The sequence below is a fragment of the Quercus robur genome, chromosome 2, assembly GCF_932294415.1.
Source record: "Quercus robur chromosome 2, dhQueRobu3.1, whole genome shotgun sequence".
Taxonomy (NCBI): domain Eukaryota; kingdom Viridiplantae; phylum Streptophyta; class Magnoliopsida; order Fagales; family Fagaceae; genus Quercus; species Quercus robur.
In genome coordinates, this window is record NC_065535.1 from 52,610,097 (window position 1) to 52,620,547 (window position 10,451).

Consider the following 10,451-nt stretch of genomic DNA (forward strand, 5'->3'; position numbering starts at 1 on the left):
ATAAGGGTATCTGATGGTAACCCTGAAAGGCGTCCAAGAAACTCATCCGAGGGCACCCCACTATGGCATCCACTAGTTGGTCAATTCTAGGAACGGGGAAGGGGTCTTTTGGGCAAACTTTATTTAAATCTGTGAAGTCCACACAAACTCGTCACTTTCCATTCTTCTTCTTAACCACTATAGTGTTGGCTAACCACTCGGAATAGAAGATCTCTTTAATGGTTCCAGCTTGCTTTAACTTGTTTACCTCTATCTTTACTGCTTCAGCGTGATCTTTAGACAAACGCCAAGAAGGCTATTTATGTGGCAAAGTCCCGAGATTAACATTTAGTTGGTGACACATAAACCCTGGGTCAATCCCTGGAACGTCATAAGTACTCCAAGCAAAGACATTAATGCTAGCCTCCAAAAACTTCACCAACTTTGATTTTTCCAAGGGTGGCAACTGGGATCCCACTTGGAAATATTGTTCTTGATTTTATCTTATTATAACTCTTTCCAGCCCTTCGGACAACTCCCCTGATACCTTGGTCTGTTGCCCCCCTACAGGATCTTTCGTCACCGTAGTAGGATTTGAAGGTTGCTGCGTAATTGCCGACACCAAGCACTGCTTAGCCGTGACCTGACTACCCACAAACTCTCCCACTCTCCCTTGAGTAGGATATTTAATCTTTAGATGTAGGGCCAGGCGCCTATAGCGTGAAGCCAAGGCCTGGCCAAGATAGCAGTGTAGGGGGAAAAAGCTTCTACCACAATGAAGTCAACCTGCACTTCCTCATCCCCAGCTTGTATGGGTAACCTTATCATTCCTTGGGGAACCACCATCCTACCATCAAAGCCCATCAATGGTGAATCTACCTTTCTAGATCCTTGGGCTTCAGGTTTAGCCGTTTGTACCAATTAGGGTACGTAATCTCTACTCTGCTTCCCTAGTCGACTAGCACCTTTTTTACATCAAAGCTCTCAATCCTAATGCTAACCACCAGAGTGTCATCATATGGTTGGAGAGTTCCCTCCTTATCCTCCTCCGAGAAACCCAGGGTAGGGGTGACCATCAGCCTAGCTCTTTTAGGAGCCCAATCACCAGTCTCCAAGTCACAACCTCCACTCATGGACATAACCCTAGCACCTGAGCCCCCACTGTTCCCTGGCTTGGCAATGATCACGTTGATAGTACCCAATGCTGGCCGAGGAGCGCTATCCTTGTGAAACTCAATTCCCGAGTGACCGAACTATCCAGGAGGTTGATGTAGAAACCAGTTAAGCTTCCCTGCCTTCACCAATTGGCTCAGGTGATCCCGTAGGGTTCTACAATCCCCCGTAGTATGTTCTCTGTCCTGATGGTAGTGGCAATAGATGTTTTGGTTTCTCCTCTATGAGTCTTTGCCCATCTTATTGGGCCACTTAAAATAAGGCTCATTCTTAATTTTTCCCAATATTTGATACACATGCTCTTTAAACAATGAGTTGACCAGCTAAGTTCCCGAAGGTGATGTTTGATTAGAAAACTCCTTTCGGGGGCGACTACCCTGGTATCCTCCTCCCCGAGAATCCTTCTTCTCCGGGAACATTTTTGCTTTACCTCTTCCCTTTATCTGGTCCTCTTCCAACAATTTATACTTATCTATGCGATCCATAAGTTGGAGCATGTTCAAGGCGGATTTCATCGTCAACGACTTCCTTAATTCGTGCTCAGCAGGGAGCCCAACCTTAAAAGTTCTCATGGCCACATCCTCAAAATTTCCATCAATCTCATTGTATGTTTCCCAATATCTATCCGAGTAAGTCTTGAGGGTCTTTCCTTCCCTCATCGCCATAGACAACAAAGAGTCGATTGGCTTAAGGACCCTACTGCATGTGATGAATCTTGCCTTAAATGCCCTTGTCAGTTCCTCATAAGAACCCACTGATCCCTCTTCCAGGGCATTTCCAACGTATAACCACAAACCCTAGACTGGAGGGGAACAACTTGCACATAAGAGCTTCATTATCGGAATAGATCGCCATTTTCTGATTAGAGTGGCTTACATGCTCCATGAGATCAGTTCTCCCATTGTAAATGGTAAACGTTGGCTGAGAAAAATGATGAGGAAGTTTTGCCTTGTTTATCCTCCTGATGAAGGGTGACTTAGAAATCTGTTGCAGGGCCTTACTCATTGCATCGTTTCTCATGCCATGGTGGGAAGAACTTTTCTCACATTTATTACTAATCTTATCCAATCCGTTGAGTAAGACCCACTAGATGGAGTTCTTGACCTATGATGATATGAACAGTCCCTGCTTCCTTCTATCACGTTCCTTGTGCTTCAGCCTCTTGCACATGTGATTAATTTCCAGCTGTAATTTCTTTGTCTCCTGATCATGCGAGACCTAACTCCTAGGCCTTGAATGACTCCGCTCAGTACGCTTAGTATGGTAAGACTCTACCATAACGCTTGGTGTATGCTGCCTATCTCTTCTTCGCTCTAGGTTAACAAACTGGTTCTCCCTTTGTAAACCAACCGATTCCTCCCTATCTTGGCCTATGTTAGCCATTAATACTCAGGACAAATCCACCATACTTTGTTATTCCCACAGACGATGCCAATTATAAGGACTAGAAAAACCAGCAGCCTAAGCCCACTTAGAATAGTGGCTGGATCGGTTCAACCATGGCCCAAAACAATGAATTTAAGAGAGAGGGAAACAAACAACTAAGGGGGACTCTGCCCGAAGAGAAAAATAAGGAAGAAAGGGCCGACCTTATTGAATGGATGAACTGCTTTTTTCATACAAATTGGCCCGAGGAGACCATATTTAAATAAGAATTATTATTGTTCACTCTCTTATCTCTTAGTGTTCTTCTTGTTTTGTTTTGTTTTATTTTTATTTTTTGTCTCTTGATACTTGTGTGTTCTCCTCTTTCTCTGTTAACCTTCCTTTTCTTATACACTCCTCCCTTTATCATATCTCAACCATCCATCTTTACCTAACATCCCTCCTTTCATGACATTTGTTACTTTTTACATTTGAAGAAGATGGTGGAAGAAGCTTGCTTAGCTGTGACTTACATTGTTCAGGTCACTTCCTTATTAATGCATCTGATAAAGTTGTTGCCCACCATTTAATGCGGAGGCGACAGGCTATTCCAAACTAGAAACTTCCCTTATGACCACTGATTCTCTCTCTCTCTCTCTCTCTCTCTCTCTCTCTTCAGATTCTCGCTCCCACTTGGAATGCCTTAGAGTACTTTGACTCGTCTCTTCCTCTCCTCGGGTAGCTTTTCTCCTCAGGTCCGTGGACCGTGACATCCCCACAGTTATATTGCAACTCTTCAGATCCATCCTTGGTCCTCGAGCACCCACAAGTAATATTTAATTTTATTTAACAAAAAGAACCTTCTTTTGAAATATTTAAAAAATATTAATTTTGATTAATAAAATTTAAAGGATAATTAGAGATGACAAAATTACTAAGAGAAAATATTAAATGGACAAAGTTTGGCTACAACTCCACTAAAAAATTTAACATGACTACATACTTTGTGTAAGGTTGAATTTAATTAACCATCTTGTTGGCTTTATTCCATGCCAAATTTACTTGTATTTCAGCAATTAGTAACCCTGTATTTAGGTGAGATTTTTGTAAGGGTAGTGAGTGAGATAGTGTGAAGAAATGCTGAAGAGTGTGCAAAAAAAACAGAGACTTGCGACTGGATCTCGCGGGTGACTTGCGGCTGCAAGCCGCCAGAAGCTGCACACGTGCTAGGCATGCCAGAAGTTGAAGCGTCATGCTAGTTGGAGCACTACAGGACCAAATAGGACAACTGGCCGTTCAGTTATCTCACGGCTGGATTTCGCGACTCAGTCAAGTTGCGAGCTAGCCCTGTTTTGAAAAACCTGACTCTTCACATTCCATTCTCACCCCAATATAAATACCCCTTATACCCACGAAAGAAAGAGAGCTTCCAGAGAGAATTTTGAGAGAGAAAACCCTAGAGAAAAACAAGATTGATTCATCCACAATCTTCACATAAAAGACTCTTCAAATTCCTCTATTCTCTTCCTTTCCATTGTTAAATCCTTGAGAGGCCTTTTATCAAAACCTTTTCTCACCATATCCATTATTGTGAGAGGGCTGTTTGGTGTTCTGGGAAGCAGTTAGGAAGGAACCAATTGCTAGAAAAGAAATAGGTTCGACGCAACCTCGTTGGAGCAAGAAGCTTGGAGGGTTTAGGTACACTGGGTAGATTAGGCTTGGAGGGTCCATTACTGTTCATGTATGCCAATTACATTTTATAGTGGATTACTTACCGCTTGGAGGGCGGCGGAGAGGTTTTACGTCGAGGGTTTCGGTTTCCTCTTCGATAACACATCGTTGTGTTGTCCTTGTGTTTGCATCTCTCTTCCCTTAATCTTTGCCTTTTATTTTCTGCTGTGGATGTGATTTTAATTGGTTTAGATTGTTTACCAATTCTGTTTATAACTTGTGTTCATTTTTCGCACACTTTTGTTTGTCATAGAGCTTGAATTGATATTTTTGTTATTGGGGGTCTAAACATTCAAGGGTGTTTTATACACTATTTGAACTTTCAATTGGTATCAAAGCGGGTACAGTTTTATTGGTTTCATTACCATAGTGTGATCCTTGACCCCATATTGAGATGGATTGGTCTCAATTCCTAAATGCACCTCCATATTTTGATGGTAGTAATTATGGTTTTTGGAAGGTTCGCATGACAGCATTTTTATGTTCCATTGATGAATAAGTTTGGGATGCTGTTGATATAGGTTGGACCAGGCCTAAGGAATCCAAATCCACATGGAATAAGGCAGCACTTGCCGCATCTAATGCTAACAGTAAAGCACTTAACGCGATTTTCTGTGGTGTGTCTCTAGATGAGTTTCACAGGATTTCTCACATTACCATTGCCAAAGAAGCATGGGAGATATTGGAGACCACCTACGAAGGCATGAAGAAAGTGAAAGACACCAAGCTGCAGATGCTGACCACTCGGTTTGAGGAGCTTAAAATGAGTGAGGATGAGTCCTTTGACTCTTTCTATAGCAAGCTGAATGAGGTGGTTGTCAACAAGTTCAATTTAGGGGAGAAAATGGAGGATTCTAAAATAGTAAGGAAGATCCTTCGGTTATTGCCGGAAAGCTTTCGTGCCAAAATGACAGCGATTGAAGAGAGCAAGGACCTTGATGACATCAAAGTCCAAGAGCTAATTGGTTCTCTTCAGACTTATGAAATCTCTCTGCCCACTCAACGGAAGAGTAAATCTCTTGCTCTTAAGACCATTAATGAAAAGTTGGAAGTCCATGACTCATCGAATGAGGATGTGGTTGACAAAGATGTCGCATACCTTGTGAAAAATTTCCGAAAATTCTTGAAATTCAAGAATAATGGCAAATTTGGTGATAAAGGGAAATTCCAAAGTTCAGAAAGGGAGAAAAGGGAATTCAAAAAGAAAGATGGAAAAGAATCCCAATCTACACAAGGTGTCACTTGTTTTGAATGCAACGGGCATGGACACTTTAAGAAAGAATGTCTGAATTATTTGAAATCGAAAGGCAAGGTGTATGCCACAACACTGAGTGACTCGGATTCATCCAACTCAGATTCTGAGGAAAGCTGTGACGAAGAAGGGAATTATTCTGCTTTTATGACTATTGCCCTTGTTGAGTCTTCAGACGAGTTGAATTTGCCTGTACGAGAACTTGGAGAACATAGTGATGAAGAATCATTGGGAGTTGTTGAAGAATAAGATGCTGAAGAAGATGAAAGCACAACCAATCTTCAAGAGAATTATAACTCACTCCTGGAGAAGTCGGGTGAGTACACAAGGGTGGCCAAGGCAGCTGTGAGAAAGATGAAGAAGGCAGATGAGGACTATAAAAGTCTCCTAATTCACTATAAGGAGGCCAAATGTGAGATAGAAACAGTGAATGGTGAGCTGTTAGAAGCCTACACAAAAGTGAGATTTCTTGAGCAAAAGGTTGTGCAAGTAAATGCCAAGATAGAGAGGGTCTCCACCAAGAAGCTAGATGATGTTATTTCATTTCAAAAGCATTTTTCAGACAAATCCGGGTTGGGATATATCGGAGGGAGTAGCTCATCTGGCAATATCATCAAAGAAGTGAAGTTTATAAAGGCCAAAGAGCCATTTGAAGTTGACCCTACTACTGAGAAGCCTAAGATGGAGGAGAAGAGGAATGTGGAGAACCAACGGATGTTGAACAACCCCCGTAATCAATCTGTGGGCAGGTCTGGATCCTGAGCCAAGTCTCGTCCACGATCACAAAGAGGTCCTAGATCAAACTATGTGTGTCATCACTGCGGACTTCAAGGGCATACTCGACCAAATTGTCAAAAGCTAAGAGCAATGAATAGTGTAACTGCTCCAAGGTTACGAGGACCTAGAAATGACAGGAGAAATTGGGCTGGTGAACCATCAAGAGATCAGAGTGGTGATCTTGGAATGATGGACGTGATGAAGATGATTGGTGCTTTCACCAACTGCTTGGAAAGCTTCACATGAAGGTTTGAAAGCCCTAATTCTCGTACCCAATCCTATAAGGAAATCACCCCAAGCGCAAGTGACGTGTGGGTGAAAAAGGGTACTCATGCATAAGCATTACAACATGTCCATGCATCAATACTTCCTATGCTTTGTGACTTTGTTTGATTGTTTGCTTATTGATTGTGTGGGTTGAAATTTGTTTGTTTGTTTTTGCATTCTATCATTCAAAATTTTCTAATGTTGCTTTTGATCAATCTTTTCCTTCTTTTGTATCAAAAATCCAAAAACCACATAAAAAGTAGAAAATCAAAAAGTTTGATCGACATTGTTGAGTTTTGTCTCAAAACTTGTTTTGCCTTGTACCTTTGTGTTAATGGTTTTGTGCATTTACGAGTGTAGCTTGTTCCTTTGCACTCTTATCACTGTGGAAGACATCTTGAAATCTATGTGATTGTTGTAAATAGATCTTCAAACTTGTCATGAATGATTAGTGAATGGTTATGTTGATCTTGAGACATGCATAGACTTGTGCCTATATATCTTCTCACTATTTATTTATTTTTTGCTAAAAAGAGTTCATCAAATGTAAATCTCCAAATGTAAAGAGATATTGAGCTGCAAAAGCCCGTCGCACATACTAGTATTCGACTAGGAAAAAGGGAAAGCGACAAAAAATAAAGTGTATGATTGTTCAAAAAGCTAAAGGCTATCTCATCAAGGTGAAATATCAAATATCATTCTCACAATGAGAGATGATTGTTTCAAAAGGATCAAAAAGATCAAATGTTATGATTGAAAGTGGAGTCAAATGTAAAGCTCCAAATTATGTAATCAAGTCTTGTGGGAGGTCATATATGCATACTTCTATAATTGAGATGGGTCACATGATCTAGTGCTAATTGTGTATGCCTTGGTTGAATTGATCATTGAAGTTTCACATTAGACTAAGGACTATCTCATTGTTGATATCCACACACAACACACAAGTTTATGTTCAATGAATGCCATATTCATTTGTGTGATTGTACTTGATAAAATGTGTTTTCACTTGCTCAATCTTTGTTGATTCAAATACAAAACGATTTTTGAGTGTTTTAGTTGTTTTTGGAAAGTATTTTGTTCTCACAAAAACTGAAAATTTCAAAAACATTGTTGCCCTGTTTTGGCGACTTAGTCGCGGGTCAGTCAAGTCGTATGCCACAATCGCGAGCTCGCGGGTCAGTTTTGGCGACTTGTTCGCGAGTGGAAGGTCCAGTTGTGAGGGGTACACAGAGATTTTCACGGCTCAGCTCGCGACTCCCTTGTGAGTGAGACTTCCAATCGTGAAAAACACTTAGCAAATTTTTCAAAACTTTTGAATTGAAGTGTTTTTGGCAGGTGATGCTGGCGACTTCCTGGCAACTTACCTCAGTCGCGAAAAACGCGTGTTTGGCACAGTAAGGGCAGTTTTTAAAATCTTTTTCAGCTTTCCCTCGAACTTTTTGTGACTATTCATTTTCTCTTTCGACTGAAACTGACCCAAACACCTCGTGTCACTCTCTACAAACTCCATTTTTGCTTCATTTCAACTCAAAATATTCAAGAAAAAGGTATGGGTTCTCACTTTGTCACTCAATATTTCTTGATTTGAGCATTTCCCTCTTGATTTTATGAGTTGATTTTCTAATTTGCGTTGGGTTGGTGATTCGGTGTTGAGCTTTGTCCATGTATGGCATGTTGAGGATCTTGGTTTATATGAACTTGTTTAAGTTGCTAGATTTGTTAATTATCATTTGTCTTACTCTAAGCTTAGGGTTTGTTGACTGTCTTATACCCATTTTGTTTGATCTTACTTTTGTTTGTTGTTTCAAAATTGTAAGGTTGAATTTATTCAACCATCTAATTGGCTTTATTCCGTGCCAAATTTGCTTGTAATTCAGCATTTAGTAACCCTGTATTTAGGTGGGATTGTTGTAAGGGTAGTGAGTGAGATAGTGTGAAGATTGCTCAAGAGTGTGCAAGAAAACAGAGAGTCGCGGCTGGGACTCGCGACTGGACTCGCGGCTTCAACCCGCCAGAATCTGCACACGTGCCAAGCATGCTGGAAGATGAACAGTCATGCTAGCTGGAGCACTACAGGACAAAACAGGACAACTGGCCATACGGTTAACTCGCGACTGGAACTCGCGACTTAGTCAAGCCGCGAGGTCAAGCCGCGAGCCACCCCTGTTTTGGAAAAACCTGACGTTTCGCATTCCACTCCTCTTCAGTATAAATACCCTTTTAACCCACGATTGAAAGAGAGCTTCCAGAGAGATTTTTGAGAGAGAAACCCTAAAGAAAAACCAGATTGTTTTACCCACAATCTCTACCTTAGAGTCTCATCAAAATCCCTCACTCTCTTCCTCTCCATTGTCAAATCCTTGAGAGGCCTTTATACCAAACCTGGTTCTCACCATTATCATCTCTGTGAGACAGTCGTTTGGAGTTCTGGGAAGCAGTTAGGAAGGAGCCAATATTCATTGGTTGATGCTACGGTGTAGTAGCGGAATCCGGAAAGCTAGAAAAGAAAAAGGTTCGGCGCAACCTCGTTGGAGCAAGAAGCTTGGAGGGCTTAGGTGCATTGGGTAGATTAGGCTTGGAGGGTCTATTGCTGTCCTTGTATCCCAACTGTATTTTCTAGTGGATTGATTACCGCTTGGAGGGCGGCGGAGAGGTTTTTCGCCGAGGTCTTCGGTTTCCTCTTCGATAACATATCTGGTGTTATCGCTGTGTTTGCATCTTCCTTCCTCTCTATCTCTGCCTTTACATTAATCTGCTGTGGTTTATTTTGATGTGGCTTAGATAGTTGTTTAATCAATTCCATGTTATAACATATGTTAAGTTTCCGCACACTAGTTGTTTAACATATTGCATGTGTTGATTAAATTGGTTTTTGGGGTCTAAACGTTCAAAAGTGTTTTTGTACACGTTTTTGAACTTTCAATTGGTATCAGAGCGGGTACACAGCTGTTTGGTGTCATTACCATTTGTGTGATCCTAGACCCCTGTGTTGTGGTTGCTGTTCTTGTTTATACCATGTTGAATTGTAGCTCAAGTATTTGTGAAAATGTCTCTATGCACATGACTGAAAGGTGTCTTACTGATGACCTTGTAGAGTTATTAAAAACTAAGAAACATGCTAGAGTTTTTGTTCACATGCTGAAATTTCTTGAGAATCAGAATCTTGTCTTACACAGTAGCATATCTGAATCAAAATCATTGATTAAGAAATATAAAAGAAAGAATAGAATGTTGTGTGAAATGATTGAGAATCTGAAAATGAAAAATCAATCTAAAAGTAGCATGAAACCTGATGATGAGTTTGTGTTTGAAGGTCAAGAGTGTCTGTCTCATGTGAACCTATTTGTGCATACCTCTTTAAAGGTGTTTAATGCTTGTCTGTGGTATCTTGATAGTGGGTGTTCTCGCCATATGACAGGGGATAAGTCACTGTTTAAGTCACTCAAAGAAAAGGTGGGTGACTATGTGACCTTTGGGGATGGAAGCCATGCTCAAGTCCTAGGCAAAGGAACCATTGAGATACCCGGTTTGCCTCTGTTGAAAGATGTGCTGTTCATAAAGGGGCTGAAGGCAAATTTGCTGAGCATCACTCAAATTTGTGATGACAACTTTCTGGTACAATTCTCCAAGAAAGGATGTTTGATCATCAATAAAGAGGGGATTCAGGTTTTGGAAGGAAATCGGACTACGGATAATTGTTATGGAATAGTTCCCACGGCACCAATATCATGTAGAAGTGCTCGGGTCGATATGTTGGAGCTGTGGCATCACAGATTTGGGCATGCCAACTTCAAACAAGTCGCCAAAGTCTCCAAACTTGAAGCAGTTGAGGGACTTCCTAAGTTTGGAAAAGTAGAGAAGACCATTTGTGGTGCATGTCAAATGGGGAAGCAAACTAAGGCTA

The 10,451-nt window shown here is 41.0% G+C and overlaps 1 pseudogene; it reads right to left on the minus strand.

The window, feature by feature from the left end:
- Positions 1 to 854: 854 nt before the first annotated feature.
- Positions 855 to 2,157, minus strand: LOC126700366 (uncharacterized; annotated as a pseudogene).
- Between the last annotated feature and the right edge of the window lie 8,294 nt (positions 2,158 to 10,451).